Source organism: Rhodnius prolixus, unplaced genomic scaffold (genome assembly GCF_049639745.1).
Source record: "Rhodnius prolixus isolate KJV_2025 unplaced genomic scaffold, Rpr scaffold_5, whole genome shotgun sequence".
Lineage (NCBI taxonomy): Eukaryota > Metazoa > Arthropoda > Insecta > Hemiptera > Reduviidae > Rhodnius > Rhodnius prolixus.
Genome location: NW_027411624.1, coordinates 19,156,908 through 19,178,833, shown reverse-complemented (window position 1 = coordinate 19,178,833; position 21,926 = coordinate 19,156,908). Strand labels below are relative to the sequence as shown.

At 35.0% G+C, this 21,926-nt stretch overlaps 1 protein-coding gene and 1 long non-coding RNA gene across 16 annotated transcripts in view; one reads left to right on the top strand and one right to left on the bottom strand.

Moving 5' to 3' along the window:
- Positions 1-21,926, bottom strand: part of CASK (peripheral plasma membrane protein CASK) — an 820,695-nt gene that overhangs the window by 641,340 nt on the left and 157,429 nt on the right. The gene's annotated exons all lie outside the window — the stretch shown is intronic.
- LOC141458049 (uncharacterized) lies at positions 11,778-14,023 on the top strand. Its single transcript, XR_012460728.1, has 3 exons — positions 11,778-12,063; positions 13,283-13,379; positions 13,821-14,023. It is a non-coding gene; the product is annotated as an uncharacterized lncRNA (long non-coding RNA).

Here is a 21,926-nt window from a genome sequence, read left to right as displayed (position 1 = left end):
TACTAACTAAACATAACCTCGATACGCGCCAGTAGTGCTATCTCTCTGACTTTGCACGGACTTTTCAAACGACCCTCGTAAATGTTAATGTTAGTGATGTTAATGTGTTAATAAATCAGACTACTTATAAGTTTAGCGAGTTTTATTATTTATCAAACCCACATAAATTAAATTAACTAGTGGCAGCCATTGTTAAAGTTTTTAGTAAAAGGACAAAAACTTTACAATATTAAGAATATTCCTGAAGATCCTGCTGTAGCAGCCTAAAACCTTCTATAGGAGAAACTACGAAGAAGCTATATTCTGATCTGCTACTGTAGAAAAAGTATTTTGAATGATTAACAATTAAACTATTTACGCGACAATTATGTTACCGATAATGTCATACTTCTATTAGTTCGCCTTCAGTATTGTAAAATAAGTTTATTCGAAAAGTAAAGCAGTAAATCTTTTATATTAATGTCAATATCGACCATCAAACTTTTCTCAGTAGATTAAAAAAGCGGATATTAACGGCCTTTAAAATCGAATGTTTTCTTAAAGTCAGCCAAGTATGAAAACTTAATTGAAATTAAGTTTCAAAGATTTGATTCGAGCGCTGTGTATTTACTTTACTCTAAAAAAAAACACAAAAAAGAAGAATTAACTTAATAGATTGAATGATTTTTAATAGCTGAAGACTATTTGAAAGTTAAAAGTTTAAAAAGTAAATATCGCTAGAATAACAATTCTGGGCACCAAATATCAGTTGAAAGCGAGCGGTCCCCCCCGGCTGGTTATGCCAAATCGATATACCCATATATATGCGCGGCAAAATAAAAAAAAATTTAAAAAAAGATAACAGAGAAACAAAAATGGAAATATTTCCTCCCTCTTAAAATGATTCAACCCACAATGTTATCTATATATACATATATATATACAACAAAAACAAAAAGTAATTTATTTACCCTGTTAACCGCGAACTAAAGCCGCTAAATTTTACAAGCGACATACATTTCCCAAAGCTATTTTTAATGTGAAACGTTAAATCATGAGAATTTTGGTGTTCCACAGATCGTTTTTTTAAAAAAAAGAAGTGTTTTTTTTTACATTTTGTCACCAACAATGGACCATTTATTCGCACATATTTTATTCAAAGAAACACAGTACATTAACCAAACATATGACACTTGCCCTAAGTCCAATTATCACATTTTTGATTGTTTAAAGTCAGAATTTTTAAGACAGAATTCAATATTACTCCATGATATTACAAGAGAATGTAGTAATGTAAAGTGATTACCAAAGAAATCTACCAAGTTTAAGATATTCTTTTTTTTCCACCGTTTTTGCGATATTCTGATTCCAAACAAACGGACCACAGCAAAAACGTTTTAAAAAATCTTATTTTGTAAAATTAGTAAAGATTACAATCCTTGTTCTTACTGGGAAGATAGAAATAAAGGTCTTTACAATATCTTGTGATATACTCGTATTATGTTATGTTTAACAATATCAGGCCCTGGATGTACTTTTTATATTTTTTTTAAGCAGAAAGATTACGACTAGTATTAAATAAGGACTTAGATTTTGAGCAATCTTTAGGATAGAACGCGTCAAAAATGGGGACCAACGATCAAGTCCGATGATAACGTATTAAATAGGTACGACACTTAAATTCACCTAGAAGCGTTCCACATTAATTAAATATGATTCCTTTAAAGTTACTTTATTACATCTTTAGGACAGCATTACTCCACTAAATACTAGAACAATTCAAAACTAACTCACCTCGGGAAACGTGCCTTGGTACATCGTAAGAAATATGAAACTACTGTTCCTTCCAAAATAGAGACCAAGAAATTTTACCTCCGCCTAATGGTTACATTATTCCGAAGTCCAAACTTCGGCAATCTTTTTACCAAAATAAATGCGATAAGTATAATTTTTAAATATCTTGTTACATTATAATTTATAAAAGTTAAAGAATTTGCATATTACATGATGTATTATCAAAGGCGTCACGGTAGTCGAGTGGTTAGAGGCGAGACCGATTAAGTTATAAAATGTATTGTGATATTGGGTTCGATTCCTGGTCTAGGCCTTGGATTTTATTTAATAGTTAATTTGAGAACTTTTGAAAGTAAATTATGTTTGTTAGGTAGTTGGACGTAATAACTGCTTAAAATATTAAGCTTTACATTTTTACTTTAAAAACATTCGAATTGCAGAAACAGATAAATTCAAGAATTTATAGAAATATATATAACAGAAAACCATGTAAAGCTGTACCCCCAATTGGTATGGACATTGTAAACAATTCTCAACAAAATGTAGACATGGTCTACACATTGATTTTGGTTGTTTGATTAACAATCTGTGGGCAATAAGGGCAAATGTAAACAGCTAGCTTACTTAAAAGGTTGCAATACGCTTTGATCGGCAGATTTACTAGCCACCCACCATCCTTAAGGGGATATACCCAACATTACCAAGAATCTCGTGCATGTGTGATGATTCAGTCCCATCATCATCTTCTCTTTCTACGAACTCTTAAACAAACGAATGCGGTTTGTTTACCATCTACAGTTCTTCTTGATACAAACAAATACGGTTTAGTAGAGAAAAAGTTGGTGTAACAAATATGACGTTTTCTTACAACTGTATAATGCTCTAGATTCTAACTTAGGCCGTTTCTTTAAACGTATATTATTTAATTTTCAATTCACTGAAAAAAACGGAACTTAACAACGCACTTCTAAATGTTAATTTGCAGTATTATGGCAAAACAGAACTTAACATCGCATTTCTAAATGTTAATTTGCTTACACTATGACAAAACAGAACTGAACAACGCACTTCTAAATGTTAATTTGCTTACACTATGACAAAACAGAACTTAACAACGCACTTCTAAATGTTAATTTGCTTACACTATGACAAAACAGAACTTAACAACGCACTTCTAAATGTTAATTTGCTTACACTATGACAAAAAAGAACTTAAAAACTTAAAATCAGCATTCCTAGTCAAATACTTTTAAAAACCGCTAAATGGATGTACCACATTGTCAAAGATTTTTTTTCAGAATTTTGAGATTTTCAGAATATTGTGGGAAGCCTACTCTCTTACAATTATCCCAAAATTGATTTTACAAGGAAATTTTTGAAACAAAAATTATAGCGTACACGTAATGTTATTTTAAACCGTACAGAAATACATTTCCAAATCTGGGTCTAACGTTCAGTAATTTTATCGATCAAAACCACTTTCAAACTCTCATTTACATCTCTCACACGTATGCAAATTTCGGCTTAATGAATCAAATCTTCAGCCTGGTTAATACAGTTACTGGTTATGCCATATCAGCGTTTTGTCCACCACCAACTTTAATGGTATTTGTAACTGAAGATCTGCCTCTCAATAAAAGAAGAAGATAATATTAAAAAAGTTTTCTAAATTCAATATTAACTTCAATTCCAATTTAAATATTTGAAATAAAAAAAAAAAACACTTTATAAATGCCATGTAATTTGCATATTATAAATGAATATTAAAAGTTAAGAATCAGAAACCTTTTAAAAAGAAAAAGTTGCACACAAAAAGTTTAGCTTTTACAAGAACTTTACGTGATGGTAATTGTAGTAGCGTGCCGTTGTTTGCGGCGAGATATAACATCGTGCAGCAAGCCAACCCCTCCTTCCTCATATGTGCATAAAGTTGTATGTGCAGAGCACAGCCAGTACCATCTAGCGAGTTACCTACACACTATAGAATATCATTACAAACTTTTAAAGCATTGTTATATTCCAGCCATTTGAGAAAATTCAAGTAGAAACAACGATGCTATTATGTAAATAAATATTTATTATTTTTGTTTTCCATAAATCTAAAAATGTTTTATGGTTTTCAATCATTAGTTTAACATGGTTGTTCAATAATAATTTATGAAAGAAAAGACAAAATACAGAGTAAGACTATATAAACCAACATTCCAACATTATATGAAACTTCCATTAACAGTAACTCTGAAAATAAAGTATAAGATAAATAATAATAAAGTAATTTTGGCAAAGATCATATAAAGTAATCGCTTTAATGGATAAAATAAATTAAATATTTAGCCAGGTTAATGCAGTTTCTAGTTATTTCACTTTATGATATTCTTTATATGGTACTTTTGGGTTTTCTTTCCTCAATGGGTATTTTAATGTTAGCAAATTAGGAAAAGAAGCTTACATTGAATTATCTTCCCTCTCAAAAGAGAAGAATAAATAATAGTTTTCGAATGTAATGCTCTTAACTCCAGTTTAAGTATTGAAAAAATAAACCTTGAAATAAAATAACTCTTTTATAAATTCTATTTAATTTGAGCGCTAAATTAAAAATTGTAAATTAAGAATAAGCTCTTCTGAGGAGTTCAAAATACATGTGTTACCATCATACAGATTATAATGGAGTTAAACGTTAAAATAATCAGTTTAACCACAATTAAGGATCCCATTCTTGGATTATTTCTTACTCAAGCCAAGATCTAGGCAGGTTAGAGTTATTCGACGTTCCAGATCTTCGACTGAAGCCACGGGATTAAGGTTACTGCACACTTTATTTTATAGATATCGTGGCCACTGGATGAGACAATGAGTCCCTAAGCACTTTTCATGGAAATTTCTGTCTCGAACAACTCTCACATTATGTGCCAGGCAACCATCTTGTTGAAAATACATATCTAGCCGACGTTGTAGAGGAACATCTTCAAGCAGAACTGGCAAAATGTCTCCTTAAAAAACGTTAGATACCTTGCACCAGTTAAGGTAGTATGGGCCGATGAGGTGATTTCCTAAAACTCCACACCAAACGTTTGTAGAAAAAAACGACCTGAACGTCGAATAACTCTAGCCTGCCTAGATCTTGACTTCGCCACTATACGAGGGTCGTTTGAAAAGTCCGTGCAAAAATAAAAACTACTTAATTTTTTGGGGTAAACCTTTTTTATTTTTCAACATAGTCTCCTTTTAGGCTTATACACTTCGTCCAACGCTGCTCTAGTTTGTTGATCCCTTCCGAATAATAGGATTTGTCCAAGTCTGAAAAATAGCCATTCGTTTCTGCAATCACCTCCTCGTTTGAATAAAATATTTTTCCCGCCAGCCATTTCTTCATATTGGGGAACAAATAGTAGTCCGAGGGAGCCAAGTCTAGAGAATAGGGGGGATATGAAACGAGTTGGAACCCTATTTCCATTAATTTTGCGACCACAACTGCTAAGGTGTGAGCTGGTGTGTTGTCGTGATGGAAAAGGACCTTTTTGTGGGCCAATCGTGGGCGTTTTTCTTGCAGCTCGGTTTTCAAACGATCCAATAACGATGAATAATAGTTGTAATAATAGCACCTGTAATAGTTTTACCCTTTTCCAGAAAGTCGATGAGGATTATTCCTTGCGAATCCCAAAAGACAGTCGCCATAATCTTTCCGGCCGAAGGAACGGTCTTCGCCCTTTTTTTGGCGCAGATTCCCCCTTGGTAACCCATTGTTTAGATTGTTCTTTGGTCTCAGGAGTGTAGTGATGTATCCATGTTTCATCCACAGTGACGAAACGACGCTTAAAGTCCTGCGGATTCTTCTGGAACAGCTGCAAACCGTCCTTGCAACACTTCACACGATTTCGTTTTTGGTCAAGCGTGAGCAATCGCGGCACCCATCTTGCGGATAGCTTTGTCATGTCCAAATGTTGATGCAAAATATTATGTACCCGTTCATTCCAGATGCCCACAGCACTAGCAATCTCACGCACCTTCACTCTTCTGTTATCCATCACCATATCATGGATTTTATCAATGATTTCTGGAGTAGTAACCTCAACAGGGCGTCCAGAACGTTCAGCGTCACTTGTGCCTATATGGCCACTCTGAAAATTTTGAAACCACTTATAAACTGTTCTAATCGAAGGTGCAGAGTCACTATAATGTTTATCAAGCTTCTCTTTAGTCTCCTGAGGCGTTTTGCCTTTCATAAAGTAGTGTTTAATCAACACACGAAATTCTTTTTCGTCCATTTTTTGAAAATCACTCGACTTCCTCGATTCAAACGAATGCCAAACACAAAGAAATAGACCGATCTGGCTGAAACTTGGTGTGTGTTCTTCCAAGAGATGCTACTAACTAAACATAACCTCGATACGCGCCAGTAGTGCTATCTCTCTGACTTTGCACGGACTTTTCAAACGACCCTCGTAAGTGCTGCTATAAGCAAAGCGTGGGAGTCCAGAGTTTTGGCTTGCCTATCTGTTGATTGTGCCCAGTTTGAACAGATTATTTTTAGGAGCTCAAATACTATAAAAATATGCGGAAAAAAATATAACGTTCCATTTGAAAAAAAAAAAGTTATCTCGAGATAACTATATCTCGGGTTTAAAAAAATGGGTCAATCACTGAAAATAAACTAGACTAAAAATGATTAAATACGTGTTTTTTATTTTTTCAAAATTTCCCGCCGTTTAAAAAAAAAAGTGGGTGGAGCATATAACTTTGGTCACCCTGTATATCAAGTACTTGGGTGAGTGAATCTGTTGATTAGTTTTGGGTTTAGGATTCTTTTAGTTCAGTTTGGTTGTATTTCTAGGTAAGCTAGCATTTATTTATTGACGTGAACGGGTTATTTTTAAAAATTTTATGTTACAACTGGAATGTAAACTGCCAGTAAAGACAAACCATACGTCAATAAGAAGTAGTATGTATCCGGTGCAGAGGACTTTAGCAGTCATGCACTCTAAAAACAAAACAAACTTTTATGAAGACATCCAATTCAATTTCGTTCTGTACGCATACGTAAATAACAAACACGTAGTTTAATTTTTAGATAAAAAATTCCAACGCCAAATATAAATTAAATGTACGTCACTGATGATGTAATTTTGTTGTCCAAATTCATGAATAAAACAATATCAGTGGATTAATTAAAAGTGGATCAACTAATAGTGGACGCTTTTACGAAACTAAATATCAGTGAAATGCAGAATAGGCGTTGGCAAGTGTGGACGGAGGAATAAAGCGAACGATATCTCTACACCATCACCGTTTCAAAATGGATTGTATATCCCCGTGAATCGCTAAATAAACATGAAGCTGAGTTCTGTAAACTAGAATCTATCCACTGGAACACAATTAGTAACGTCCGGCCGTTGGATATTATGGTTGAGAGTAGCTCTTTTTTATTTTAACAGGACATGTAAAATAACTGAAATACATTGTTTGTCAAACATATAAGAATAAAAAAAAGCAAACACTACGTTGAATTACTAAGAGGACAAATTAATAACAAATTTAAGCGGCCATTATAAAACTTACTTAATGCAACCTCCATCAACAATTGGGTCAATATTTTGTGTTCTCTATTATACTGGAGGAGAACAAGAAGAAATAATAGATATAAGGTGATGATGTAAATAATTCTATAGAATTGAAAAGCGACTATCCTTGCCAAGTTCGCTAAGTAGCTATAAGCAGTAAAGTTTGGCCTCTAATTTCTCTTAAATTATTCTCGTACTTCGCGATAACTTTGCACGTGCAAAGTGTCCCAAAACATATTTACATATATATAAAGGGACTAAGGCTAGCCCTTTTCTCAAACAACAGTTAAAACAGTTATTTAATATTTAATGGAACTAAGTAAACTTACAAAATAAATGCGTACACTTATAAAGCTGGTTGAACTTAAATGCCTGAATTAGAAACTTAAATTGTAAATATTTTAAACTATATTTTTAAAAACACTTAATTCAATTTAAATTTACATTGATTACACGAAGATTCAGCTTAAGATTAAGTGTAGATAGATGAATTAGAAACACTTTGATGTAGTCGCGAATGTTTTGAATTTTTAAATCTAAGATTCTTGGAGAAATGATAAAGTTCCTTCCCGAGGACAGCAATTGCATTTAAGATTGGCATTTAAAGAAAGGAACTGCTAAATTATTAATGATCATTAGCCCATCGTTTATTTGGATTTAATGTGATTTAACGTTTATTTGGATAAACAGAACAACTCATACCTCTTCTAACTAATAAACAGTTAGTAGTTTTCTAGATTTTATTAGTTAGGTTCGTTTAAATTTAACAAATCTTCGTCTCGTGACGATCATACAAACAACAAACACCAAAAGATTATCGCACATCTTTTCGGGGAACAGCTTTTTGATATTTTTGGTCTTAGTGAGTTCATCAGATATAAGTAAGAAAATGGAACTTTTTGAGTCGGATTAAGAACTTCAGAGGCCTCAAATGCACTTGAATTTCTCTTCTAAATTTTTTTTGGTACCACTAAAATGTTGTACGCTCAGGTTATTACTGAAGCATTTATTCTACATTTAGAATTATGGTATTTATGTTTTTGGCAGAACAATTCTTTCTATTCTTTTCAGTTTAAATGAGAAATGACAAAACTACCATCCTTCACAAAACTAGCTGCATTATCTAGTTATATCGACATCGCACCGTACCGAAATAATACCGAATTCATTGTACCAGTGCATACTGCATAGATAGACGTGCAGAATAGATGGCATTCAGCATGCAACACATGTTTGCATAAGTAGTTACTGCTTGTAAATTGTACGGTATCTACTATACAATGCAAATCACTCATAGAATGCAGGCTAAGTAGGAGCTAGCATCAAATTATGTTTATGTTCTCCTTTACCAATCTTGCAAGTTAAAACTACTATAGTAGTAGTACTATATAAAACTAAAATTTGTCCCTATATACAGGGTGATCCATTTAAAACGCACCAATCGCTAATAACTTTTTAGGAAAGCGGAATTTTGAAAAAAACCCACAAGGTAAACTATATGTTTTTTTTATCTAGTTTTCAAATTTTCCACCCCCGATAATGTATCTTCATTTTTTGGCGGAGTTACGGCCAAAAACCTGATCAGGGTTTCATAAGGACCACTGGTTTTGGCAATGATTATGTAAACTCCATAAAAAAACTGTGAAAAATGAGGTTAACCCCGTTTCGATATCCTTAATATTAGTTGAGATATTTAAGATCAAAGTTACTATTTTATCAACTCGTGAACGGTTTTCGATATTAATTTTCCACCAGAAATACACGTTTTTGGAGGTCCTCTGACTGCAAAAAATGTTATCTTTGTGACGCAAAGTAAAAAAATAATAATAATTGAAGATTTTAAAACATGTATTATAGTGTAATGGTTGTGGGTGAATCAGGATAAATTTGTTTTATCATCTAATAAAAGCAATCATCACATCATTTTAATGCACCCAGTATGCAAGACTTCTTGACCTATGATTACGGTGAGAATATCTTGCCAAGGATAGGTGGGTTTTGGTCAAGAGCGTGGGTTTGTAAGTGGGAGATCTCCAGTTCGAATCCCGCGTATGACTACACTTTATTAAAAAAAAAGGTATTATGATTTTTTAAGTAATAAGAATGCCTGCATAAGCGGGATTCGAACTGGGGATTTTCCTAAAACTATACTAATACGCAAAAACCACAAATCTCAAAATCAAAGCGTAATAAAATAATTATATAGTACCCTTCGTTGCACATCTACTGATTGTACTGTGACCTTTTCATAGTTCACCCTTAATTCAAAAGCAATACTTTTACAGACATCCAATACACCTGGTCTAGATGAAAGATATATATATGTATATAATATTTTAGCTCATCACTCTAATATCTAGGGCGTTTGCGAAACCTTTGCCATTGAACTGAAGCTTTTGATAAGCGGACCATAATAGGTTCTTTAATAAAAGGGTGTACAATTTTCAATGAATTAAACTGATCACTAATTTCAAATCGCACCATCAACTAAATTGAAATATCAAAGTTGGGTGTTTTTCAACGTTACGCTTTTTCGTGCAGTTTTTGATGGTCAACCCTTATACAACTGTCCTACCGGACAGTTTTAAAATAACAGCAAAAATCATAATCATTAATTGGAGAAAACATTGAATCCTGTCTGTTAATGGTAAAGGGCCCCACGCATTTATTTCACATTCGCATTCATTTAAACAAAAAAAAATATATAATTTTGAAGTAGCGGAGAGAGGGGCACCTTTGAACAGTTTTAATTTCTCGCCAAATATTTAAAACATTTATGATTGGTAATTTTCTCCATATTTTGGTGGTAGACCTGTTGTACAATTCACAGAGTTTCCCTTCGTTTTCATTGTTTGTAAAGTCAGAATTGAGAAATGTTATATTATATTTAGTGTAAAATTTTTGTTGCATTGTGAAGATTGTAGTGGACAAGGTGTAAGTATTGTTAGTCCATATTACCATTTGGAATTCGTATTTTTAAATCAAGTATTTACAAAAGTCTATTTGCTTGCAAAAAAAGTGTTGGATATTACATTTTCTCTTATGGAAGGAGAGGGGACACATTTCAACATCACAGTTAAAATGTGCCCTACTGACCTGCAAGTTTGTGACTTTGTTTTTTGTTTAATCGCAGAGAAGGGGAAAGTGGTCCGAACCTACTACATTAAGAAGCGCAACAAACCGAATATTTTGTTCAAACTTCCTAAACCCATCACACTTCGGGTACAACATCCCGAATTGAGTTGTTCTTGATTTTTGAACTAGATTTCAGTGGTTTAAAAGAGAAAGTAATGTAGTAGTGAGAGAAATAACTGATAGAAGGTAGATTCAGAGTAAAGTAATATCATTTCTTTCTATTTTGTATTGTGTTCAAAGCTACCCCATCAGTGGGGCAGATATTAACATTGGACACAACATTTTTAAATTTAAAAAATACAGATATGTATGTAATGTACCAACTGTTTATTGATATAGATCTGTTAGGAAGACTTGAAAATTGTAGAAAACAAAATGAAAAGGTTCAATAATACGATTCTGTGCACTCTGTAACAGAAAATGTAAATTCTGTTCAAATGTGTCCCCTCGACCCTATACATATTTCCAAGGGCATCAAATGGTTAAATGCACGGAGACTACAACTAACACACAAACAGAATGTAAAAAAAATAAAAGAAAAATCTTTGAAAGGGCTTTTTTGAACGTTTGGTGTTGAAGGTTCCAACACAAACAAATATATACATACATGGTCCCCATATAACAGCCCACATTTCTGAGAGTGGGCCATAATTCAGAGGCTAAAGTGGGCGTCAAGGCGCTCTTGCTTGCCAGTAACTCAATATTCTAACTGGAGAGGCGCCTCTTCAACTTAACTTTACAATTCCATTTATTCATTTTAAATTTCAATATAAATAGAAAAAGAAAAAGTAAAATAAAGTACAGTTTTTCTTTGTAATCATTTAGAGCAACTTTAGTTTTTGTGCTGCAAATTGTAAAATCCATATTATTACGTTCTTTCGTCATTATTTCTCTTTTTGTTGCAGCCAAGCGTAAAAAAGATTCTTTTTTTTGCAGTATTATTTACTGATCAGAAGACTCTTTTGTTTTTGTTCATAATGCAAAGAAAATTAAAAGATTCACTAGTTTATTCTAATATTTTACGGTCTACCTAGCACATAATAGTTCCACCATAAAAGTGATTTCACACTAGGTCAGTTTTTATACTCCACAATATTATAAATATACTAACTATTTGAACATAAATTACTTTATAATTGCGACTAAAATATTTATTGCAGAGATTGATAAATAAAAATAAATCAGGGTTTAATTAACAATCGTGCTTTTGTATTATTAAAATTATGACGTTCAATCGGATCTGATTGCTTAAATTTTCTTGACTATCATCATTCTTCACAAGTAAGGATGTTGCCTTAAATTTGCAGAGGTCACGAGAATTTGAGACTGGACCTTCTACAAGTGGGTGTTGCATCACGATAAAGCTCCTTGTCACACAGCAATTTCAATAAAACGAGTTTTTGGCCAGTAAAAACATTCCTGTGGCTCTTCAGCCTCCTTATTCGCCTGACTTGAGTCCTTGTGATTTTTTTCTCTTCCCGAAGTTGAAAAATCACCTCAAGGGAACTCATTCCAGTATCGGAGTTCGAGCACTGCTATGAGGAGTGGAAGAAACGTCTCCAGCGCTGTGTGGCTTCTGAAGGAAGTTATTTTGAAGGTGACAATATAGGAATTGTAATTCTTTTTGAATAATTTTTTTTTTAAAAAATCAATCTCATTACTTAATTTACAGACCTCGTATTTCCATGTGCTTCTACAGCTCTGGGCTCTCTGGGTCTTAGTTTTCAACGGTTTAATAATGTATACATAAAAAACTGCGGTTACACGTAGTGATGAATAATGTAGATGGTTGATTTTACCCGCAGTAGCGCCATGATTGGATTTCATTTTATTGGACTTTTTTCTATTCGAAGAATTATGATTCATTAAGTTCATGTAAAGAATTTGGCTTCCACTTATGGCCTCTACCAGGGAGGTACAATCTAAAATTTGCCAGCTTAAAAAAGTAAAGTAATTACCTATTTTTTCAGGCGGGCTTTACGTCCAACTACCAAATTAGGTGTAGTGGACGGAAGCGACTAGCAAATATACTTTACTGTAAATTTCTTTTATTAACCATTAAATAAAATCCAAGGCTTAAGACCGGGAATCGAACCCAGTACCGCAATACATATTAGCTTTACAGGTCTCGCTTCTAATCGCTCGGCTACCGTGGCGCCATTGCCAGCTTAACCAGTTAAGCGTGGAATTTAATTTTTAACCCCCCCCCCCCCCACAGTGAGCGGAACTAAAATCAGACAATGACGTGTATACACGCCGAACGGAGCAGGGCAAAACAACCAAAAGTTTACAACGTCCGTAATAGTCACTGCAAGCGACTTTTTCTACAATCTCTGGGGCTTCTGTGCATTTCAAAATCTTGCACCGCTTCACGTATGCATTGCTCTAGTTAACTAGGGATGCAAGAGCTTTTACAAGGAAGAGAAGAGCTTTGAATTCTGTGCAAAATGAAATCATGCTCGTACTGAGGTCTGAACCTCTAAGGTAAAAACGGCATTGCACAAGGGTTGAGAGCTTCTATTTGTGTGCGTAATTCCCAATCTCTAATGCGGAGACCAAACATGTACCAACCACTTATCATTTGGCTGACTCCCACCGCAGTTCTATTGGTAAGATAAAGGAAACTTCCCACCAAATAATATTCTTATTGTATTTTAATAAAATTTGGAGTTTTTATAATTAATGGCAAGTTTATATTTTTCACGAGTATAGACGTTGAACGCACCGTAATAGAGATTTGGTTTGACGTGTATACATGTTATACACGCTTAACTGTTTAAAGGTAAATGATTGAATCCATTTCCATCTTTTCACAGATTATGCGAGCGCTATCTCTTAGCTTTTACAAATCCATCCAATTCGTAGTTGATCATAACTGCCCTGAAGTCTATACGAGTGCTAAGGAAGAATAAGGTAAGTTTTCTGGCTTTCCTTTAGCAATTCTTTGTAACCTGTCGCTTATCGCAATGGAGTTGGTTACCTCCATCATGGTGGAATTCATGTTGAAACAGAATATAGAAAAAATTTGAAACAAGCCTCAAGGTGAATAATATAAATATTTAATGAGTAATAAATTTGAGAGAAAGTAATAAATATAATTAAAATCGGGATTGTATTTAAAATTAGAATCTATTTAATGCAAATGCACTGACTATGAAGAACACACAGTGAATGTTAATTTACGCGTACACATTGTAATGGCTATTAGCATAATAGTGCCACAATATTGGCTATTGTAATGGATTCCACATGTAAATGATATTACCTTATAAATAAAAGTTAACAAATAGGAATTTAGCAGTAGGCAAGAATAACTTTTCTTTTACTAACTCCTAATACTTCTGCTTTAAACAGGAAAGAGGCTCAGGGAACAGCTAAAGAAAGCCTTCAAAAGTTTTTCGATAGTGCCCGACGTTTCGAGTAACTTTGTACTCTTCTTCATCAAGACCTTGTGGAAACTGATTATGAAATTTATAAATGTTAGAAATACGTGATTGAGTAAATAAACAAGAAAAACTGTGCAAGAAAAGCAATAGATCAATAAAAACTAAAGAAAAGAGAGAGATTAATTTTAACACCAAAATTGAAAAATAATTGCAAGATTTAAATTACACTTATATTACAATAAACTAATAGGGAAGGGATTAGCTATGCGGTTAGGTATTGGATTCCCACGCGGAGGTCCCGGGTTCGAATCCAGCTGCTGACCCTTAAATTTTCTTTTCCTAGGAGCTTCTTACAGCCCACTATCCGGTGATGGACAGTCTGTAACGAGAGAACACTGTCCGTAGGCCGGCAGTGCACTGAAAAAAGCTCCAGGCGCCAATAACCTTAGATGTTGACGCACCTTAAATCATTCAAAATAAAAAATAAATGAATAAATAAATAAATAATAATAATAATAGGGGAGAGATTAGCCATGTGGTTAACGTACTCGATTCCCACGCGGAGGTCCCGGGTTCGAATCCAGCTGCTAACCCTTAGATTTTCTCTTCCTAGGAGCTTCTTACAGCTCACTGTCCGGTGATGGGTAGTGTTGTCTGTAACGAGAGAACACTGTCCGGAGGCCGGCAGTGCACTGAAAAAAGCTCCAAGCGCTAATAACCTCAGCTGTTGATGCGCCAAAAAAAAAAAAAAAAAAAAAATTAATAATAATAATAATTGAGAAAAGATTGAGAAAAGAAGGCCAGTAGTTCTGGTGAGTACTTAGCGATCCCTCTTCCACCATCAGATGTAAAGGGCTGGGTAACAAGAAAAATCATGGAAAAATGGCAGTGGAAATTCGAAAATTCGGATAAGGGCTTATTTTACAAAACCATGGTACTACAGGTTAACCATAGAGTATGGTTTAAAGATGGTTATTTTGGCAAAAGAATTGTTACCATAATAAATAGAATGCGAGCAAAACCATGGTATTTATAAGTTATATTTGTTTAGAATAAGTAAATTGGTCTCTCCTCTTTGTAGGAGATGTAATGAGACGGAGGATTTTGAACACATAGTTATGGTTTGCCCAAATTACCAAAAAAGAAAGGGAAAAGTTTTTCAATGAGATGACAAGATATTGCACTGTTCCCCTCTATTTTAAGGAGATAATATTTTCAAATAATATCCTCGTGTATTCTTCTTTGGTAGAATTTATTAAAAATTACAGTATTTAAAAACCTACCAGCCAGATATTGCTAAACACAAATACAAGTTGTTGATTGGTTAATACTGTAAACACTGATACCAATAAAAAAAAAGTAAAAAAAAAATTGAGAAAATATTAAATTATTTTTGTACCCTGAATTAGAAAAAGTATTTTTACAAATTGGTCAGGTTTGTGTTTGTAGAATGTGAGGTAAGCACAACTTCTCAAATGAAACAATGCAGGGTTTAGATGCCACTTTACTAAATCGATTATTTCAAAAAAAATGTCTGCTTCAATTTTCTATAAACTTGCTGTAGTTATTGTTCATGAAACTAATTCTAAAAAAACATTTTCCCGAGAGAATATTTGAAGAACAAAAAAAAGGCTTTTCTGAGCGAACGGCTTTTCTTGAAAATGAAATTTATGGACTTATCACGTTTCAAAAAATGTAACTAGAATTAATTATTAGCATGAAATTCAAAATCTCAAGATTATTATTTGACTGGAAATGTATCTCAGTGAACATATTTTCTGTAATTTTACCGATTTTTCTCGCAATTTGTACTTTCAAATTTGAACATGTAATAAACTGCAATTTTTTTGTATTGTACAAATTACACTATATGTAAGAAGAACGGTTATTTACGCAAACTAAGATAATAGAAAGTCTCTTGTGTTTACACCAGACTTTTTGAGTGTATAATTGAGTGTACTGCAGAACAATTTTTAACTGGACTTAAAAGTTATTACAGATAGCCCACAAACTCAGATCCCTTGCAAAACTACAGCTGCTGCTACTGGTGGCCACTAACTGAAGGATCACTGCCCCTTTGTAAAGCTTAATTTTTCGATATAAAAGACTGTCCTGTTTTTTTTTTATTTTTCCCTTGCTGGTACACAACTGTTGGGAAAGTAATTTACATCATTCCACAGAGTATAAAGCAATTTTTTTGTTTTTCACTACTTTAAGCCCACTCTTTTTCAAAAGATATTCTTATTTTGTACTACGAAAGGATTTTTAAAGGGACTATTGGAGAGCGTAAAAACTAACTGTAGACCTATAAATAAAAATGAAAACAGTAATTCTGCCAAATCCCTTCTTCTCCAAAGAGGTAAAAGAATCATTTCGTAAGGAGGTTCTACATTTCAACATGGTTATCATCAAAATATATAGAGAAAACATTGTTTCCAGGCAATTCTCAGCGTTCAGTATTTTTTTATTTCCTAAATTAGGTGTTTTAAGATATTTTTAGTAAGTAATGGGTACGCCCAAAGTGGTTCTTCAACTTTATATCAGCCTTTGAGATCAGTCCTCAGGTCTACATCGTAGAGGATAATTATAAAAACTTTAATTTTTAATGATTTAGAGGAGGCTGAAAGTGTATTAACTACCCATCAGCTTTAGTCGAGGTGAATGAGATGAACTGGAGCGGGAAGAGCAGGAGGAGAGAAGCTACCCAGCGGGAGCACTCTCTACAGGAGAGAGGGGAATGTGAGGAGGAGAATATGAGTGGGAGAGAGGAGAGATTTAGTTCTTCAGACTGTAAGGAAGTCGCGGGGCCACTGGCGATTCAGTCGGCGAGGAGTATTGTTAGGGATGTCAGAGGAGGCGAGAGACAGTACAAGAGGATTTGAGCAAGTAGGGAGAGCAGTATGGAATTTTTGATATTTAGTCTTGGTGAGTTGGTCTATGAAGGGAATGTTGAGGTTGGTGTAAAGAGTGAGGTTAGTCACCGTAGAAAGGAGCATCAGCTATCTGTCGGAGGAGTTTTGACTGAAATGTTTGAACCGTCCGTACGTTTGTAGGTTTGGCTGAACCCCACAGCTCTAGTCCGTAAGTCCACATAGGTTTGTGGATAGTACTGTATATTCATCGTTTGAGTTCAAAAGGTAATTTGGAGCGTCGTCCAAGAAGTCTGTAAAGTAGTTTCGCATGTTTTGTCATTGCTTGTCTTTTAAGTCTAGTGTGTGGGTTCCACCGTGAGTCGTTTGTCTACGTAGAGCACAAGGTAGCGCACCCAGATCTGTACAAGGAAGAGGATTGCTGTTGAAGAGGACAGCTGGACAGGAGCCCCGCCGGAAAGTAAACGTGGCATGCTGCCATTTCTGTGGGTTCATTTTAATCCGCCACTTCTTTGCCCAGGATTCTATTTTATGTGTGTCTGTAACTTGTATGAAGCTGATGTAGGATGTGTACTTGAAGCTAAATATGGCTTTGGAATAAAAGATTGTATTCATTTGTTTAAATATAAATTGTTGTTAATAAATATCAATTAAATGCAGAAATTATTCTCCATAAATTAGCATGGTGAACTTTTGATCTGTTTTGTACACATCTCGAATGCATTTATTTTTGTATGTACAATAATTATAAAAAGTACCATTTATCTGTAGGAGTAAATAATTATTTTAAAACTAATTTACCTTTGGAACGTATCAGGTGGACAATTAATATTTTAATAACTGGTTCTGATTGGTGTCAGTTAGCCTGCAACTTGTAAAACCCTGTTTACGTCCAGGTTTTGAGTTTACTGCAATTAATTTTTTTTTTAAATGCCTCTTTTATTAATATATCAATATTTGTTTTAGGTTTTAATTTTAATGGGAAAATTTGGTTGAAATCATTAAGTGAAATTTAAAGACTCCAACGACTTCCTCGACTGTCAAGTGTCTTAAATTACACATACATACATTGAAAATGTGGTTAGGTCCTCAGTACAGACTAAAATCTTTTAGTCTATTCTTCGTAGCATGCATGAACCGGATTCGGAATTCAATCCATCACCAGAAGTAGATGAATCTGTTTAGTGTAGAGATTTCGACTTCACTTGCGTTTCTGTCTCGCACACCACTAGCGAGTTACATAGATAAAATCAGAAGAGATTATATATTTATTTTAGTTATTAACCTATATCATTACGAGGGTCGTTTGAAAAGTCCGTGCAAAAATAAAAACTACTTAATTTTTTGGGGTAAACCTTTTTTATTTTTCAACATAGTCTCCCTTTAGGCTTATACACTTCGTCCAACGCTGCTCTAGTTTGTTGATCCCTTCCGAATAATAGGATTTGTCCAAGTCTGAAAAATAGCCATTCGTTTCTGCAATCACCTCCTCGTTTGAATAAAATCTTTTTCCCGCCAGCCATTTCTTCATATTGGGGAACAATAGTAGTCCGAGGGAGCCAAGTTTGGAGAATAGGGGGGATGTGAAACGAGTTGGAACCCTATTTCCATTAATTTTGCGACCACAACTGCTGAGGTGTGAGCTGGTGCGTAGTCGTGATGGAAAAGGACTTTTTTGAGGGCCAATCGTGGGCGTTTTTCTTGCAGCTCGGTTTTCAAACGGTCCAATAACCATGAATAACATGCACCTGTAATAGTTTTACCCTTTTCCAGATAGTCGATGAGCATTATTCCTTGCGAATCCCAAAAGACAGTCGCCATAATCTTTCCGGCCGAAGGAACGGTCTTCGCCTTTTTTGGCGCAGATTCCCCCTTGGTAACCCATTGTTTAGATTGTTCTTTGGTCTCAGGAGTGTAGTGATGTATCCATGTTTCATCCACAGTGACGAAACGACGCTTAAAGTCCTGCGGATTCTTCTGGAACAGCTGCAAACCGTCCTTGCAACACTTCACACGATTTCGTTTTTGGTCAAGCGCGAGCAATCGCGGCACCCATCTTGCGGATAGCTTTGTCATGTCCAAATGTTGATGCAAAATATTATGTACCCGTTCATTCGAGATGCCCACAGCACTAGCAATCTCACGCACCTTCACTCTTCTGTCATCCATCACCATATCATGGACTTTATCAATGATTTCTGGAGTAGTAACCGCAACAGGGCGTCCAGAACGTTCAGCGTCACTTGTGCCCATATGGCCACTCCGAAAATTTTGAAACCACTTATAAACTGTTCTAATCGAAGGTGCAGAGTCACCATAATGTTTATCAAGCTTCTCTTTAGTCTCCTGAGGCTTTTTGCCTTTCATAAAGTAGTGTTTAATCAACACACGAAATTCTTTTTCGTCCATTTTTTGAAAATCACTCGACTTCCTCGATTCAAACGAATGCCATACTCAAAGAAATAGACCGATCTGGCTGAAATTTGGTGTGTGCTCTTCCAAGAGATGCTACTAACTAAACATAACCTCGATACGCGCCAGTGGTGCTATCTCTCTGACTTTGCACGGACTTTTCAAACGACCCTCGTACTTTTCAAATTTGCATCGTTTGTTTTATTTTGTTTATATAAAAGACTTGAAAATAAAAACACTCGAATTGAGATTTTTATTCAAAAAAAAGTAGAGACCATTTAGTCAAGTTTTTTGCAGAACAAGAAAAGAGGACGCTAGGATTTCTGAGTTAAAAAAAAAACAAAAAATCATACGATTTTGACAAGATTCATGTACAGAAATTGCAGCCGAAAAACTAGGGAATGGAAAAATCATGTTCAGGTGCCGAGTCGATGGTTTTAGACATTATCCCTAGCTAAGGAACCCGTTGCTAACTGCAACAAGTGACACCATTGGTGTTTCACAGAAAATTTTAAGGATCCAACATCAATTTTATATAAAGCTATACTTAAGGAGGTACGAATAAGGAAGATATCATACTCCACAATTAAAATCACCCTTAGAGTCTTATTTCAACTTTTATTCAGGAAAAGTTGACTTTAAAGGTGACTTAAGAAAAAGAATGAATGAGATGTAAGTTAATATCGTCAATATTGCATGGGCAGAGAGCTCTAGCGGCTAACCGAAGTTTCAGATCAATTCTAAATCCCCAAATGTACATTAATTGCTGCTGCAACCAAATAAATCTTTGAGAATGTTTCAATTAGAATTACAGAGGAACTTATTATAAAAAATAAGACACTACATAAAGCAATTTGCTGGGAAAAATGAAGGCAAAGCAATGTAGAGAACGGGCAGAATCTTGAGATCTATTTGATTTTGAAAAATAAATAGATAAATAGGAAAAAGATTCTCAAAATAATCTGGAAGTAGTATAAGTACTTACTCCGGGATACATAAAGACAACAAAGTGGAGCTTATCCCATGTAGTAGTTCGCAATAAGTGGTGTGGCTATTAAATACGAGACTGATGCTGCTACAGAAGAACTATGCATGCGCCAAATCCTAACGACCTGTCAGCTGTGCAGCATAAAGCCATCTCTTTCGATTGCAGCGTCTCACGTGTTTTTGTAGAGAAATCTGTCTGACCGGAACCGTCGTTTGTGTAAAAGAGGTGTTAGTTTCGTTTTGCCGAAAACATGATACTACACATGTAGTAGAGCAACGGATTGTCGTGAAATTTCACATCAAAACTTGATAAAACCGCTACTGAAACTTATCTTTTATTAAAAGAAGTTTATGGTGATGAATGTTAATCACGTGCGCGAGTTTTTGAGTGGTTCAAGCGTTTCCAAGATGGCCGAGAAGACGTCGGAGATGATGACCACTCGGGGGTCGCCCTTCCACATCCACATTACTACCATGAGGTGCTTGCTCAACTCCGTGAAAGAGTAAGGAAAAAAACGACCCGATTTGTAGAAGAACAAGTCATGGGTTCTCCATCAAGACAACGCGCCGGCTCACACTGCATTGTCTGACAAGACGTTTCTAGCCAAGTAAAACATCCCAATTTTAAGCCATCCGCCTTATTCGCCTGACCTGGCCCCAAGTGACTTTTATCTGTTCCCCCAAAGTCAAATCTGCATTAAAAGGAACACGATTTCAGTCCGTTGAAGCTGTGAAAGAAAAAGCGGCACGCGTTATGCAGGAGCTGACAGAAAAAGACTTCCAGCACTGTTTCGAACAATGGTAAATTCGCATGGAGCGTTGTAGGGATAGGGGAGGGGTGTATATTGAAGGTCATAATAGATTAGATTAGACTAGGGCGGCCTCAGGGCCTACGCCACTGCGACCCCTTTGGGTCTATTGTGGCTCCCCTAACTTTAAAGCTCACCCTCCAGACCCGTCCTTTTAATTAGACTCTTAATGCTGGAGAGTGACTTTTGGGTAAAACTCACAGGCCTTGGTTTTTCCTCCCCGAGAAGTAACATCCTTAGCCACACGAGCCCCTCACACTGATACAACACGTGTAGTGCCGTTTCCTCCTCTTCCTGACAGAACCTACAAAGGCTATCATCTGCCAGGCCCATGCGATGCATGTGTTTTCTGAGTCTGCAGTGGCCAGTTAATAGGCCTACAATCATCCTGACAGCCCCACGGCCTTGACGGATTAATTCTGCAGTCAGCCTCGGCGAATAGCCTTTAATAAACTCCTTCGCCTGTCTCTGCCCAGTGGTGGCAAGCCACCACTCCTGAGACCTACTCTGCACCCATAAGTTAATGGTCGCAGTCTTAACACACTTCGGAACCCCAAAACAGGGCTCCGGGCCAATAAATCTGCCGCTTCGTTAAGGTGATAATAACTAAATATGTATAAATTTAAAATAAAATGTTTTACAGCAATAGCGCCACACCTCGTATACCTTCTTACTTGTTTTTAAATTCAACAAATGTTGGTTTATATTTTTATTATTAAGTACGATAACTAAACTTAAAAACAGAATGCAAAAAATATACTCGTATATAGAAAAGCTATTAGAATTGAATTCCACACTTACATCTTAAATCCTAATTTAAAGGACATTGTTCATTTTAAAATTATTGAAACCGAAAAAGACGTTGAACCAATTAAAAAAAAAAACATAACTATAAAGAACATTTTTAATCAGAAAGGAATTAAATTAATTAAAATCTAAAAATCCTATTAATCTATAAAACTTTAAAAGAATGCAAGAGAAAATTCTAACTTGGTT